A 1,329-nucleotide genomic window follows, 5' to 3' on the forward strand; every position below is an offset into this window, starting at 1 on the left:
TGCATATGGGCAGTGGGTGGTCTGTTCTACAGTCATCCCCTGGTCTTGTTTTCACTGAAGATACTGAGCTTCTTCATTGTAGTTGATGTGATTCCTGTGTATTCCATCTGATGAGATCTATGTATAGTTGCCTTTTATGCTGTTTTAAAAAAAGGTATTTGCAATGAATAAGTCATTGGTCTTGCAAAATTCTGTCATGTAATCTCCAGTGTCATTTCTATCATCAAGGCTATACATATTTTACAACTACTGATGATTTTTTTTGTTTCCAACAAAATGCAAAAACATTCCAATCACCAGTAATAATCAGTATATCTTGATTGCATGTATGGTCAAATAAAGACTGCAGAAGTTGGTAAAATCTTCAATTTCTTCATCTTTACCTTTAGTAGTTGGTGCATAAATTTGAATAATAGTAATATTAACTGGTCTTGCTTCTAGGCATTTGGATATTATCCTATCACTGACAGCATTGTACTTCGGGATAGATCTTGGAATGTTCCGTTTTGCAATGAATGTGACACTATTCCTCTACAATTTGTCATTCCCAGGAGAGTAGGCCATATGATTGTCTGATTCAAAATGGCCAATACCAGTCAATTTCAGCTCACTGATGCCTAGTATATCAATCTTTATGTGTTATATTTCATTCTTGACAACTTCCAATTTTCATACATTCATACTTTGTACATTACACAATCCAATTATTAAAGGAAATTTGGAGCTGTTTCTTCCCATTTTGAGTTGTACCCCATCAGTAAATAAAGGTCCTGAAAGCTCTACTATATCCAGATCATTAAGGCCAACTGTACTTTGAAGAAGCAGTTCAACCCCAGTTGTCTTTTGAGTGCCTTCCAAGCTGAATGGTTCATCTTTCAGCACTGTATCAGACAGTGTTTCAGGGCTATCTCTAAAGTTTTCCAGTAATACATCAGATAGTGTTTCAGGGCTATGCATGAGGTTATCATCACTGGCCAATATTTTCAGAAGTGGATGGCTCCATTCATTTTCCCTCTCTCTCTCAGTCTGGAAGCTCTCTGGAAACCTGTTCACCATGGGTAACCCTGCTAGTAATTGAAATACTGGTGGTCTGGCCTCCAGCCTCACAGCAACATGTAATCCACTACAGTGTGACAAACTGACAGATAAGTGGTAGTTGACATCTCTAGAAGTGCTATAAATTTGAGCTATAAATCTGATAATATCAGATTTATTATAGTTTTTTTCCCCTATGTATCTTGATTCTATTCTCAATTATGTCATGTCCTCAATTATCACCTTTTTTCCCCCAACATATCTACCCATTTACTGAATTATTCCTCTTATTAT

This window comes from Orycteropus afer, unplaced genomic scaffold (genome assembly GCF_000298275.1).
Source record: "Orycteropus afer afer isolate SDZICR_OR568_19922 unplaced genomic scaffold, OryAfe1.0 scaffold00034, whole genome shotgun sequence".
Taxonomy (NCBI): Eukaryota; Metazoa; Chordata; class Mammalia; order Tubulidentata; family Orycteropodidae; genus Orycteropus; species Orycteropus afer.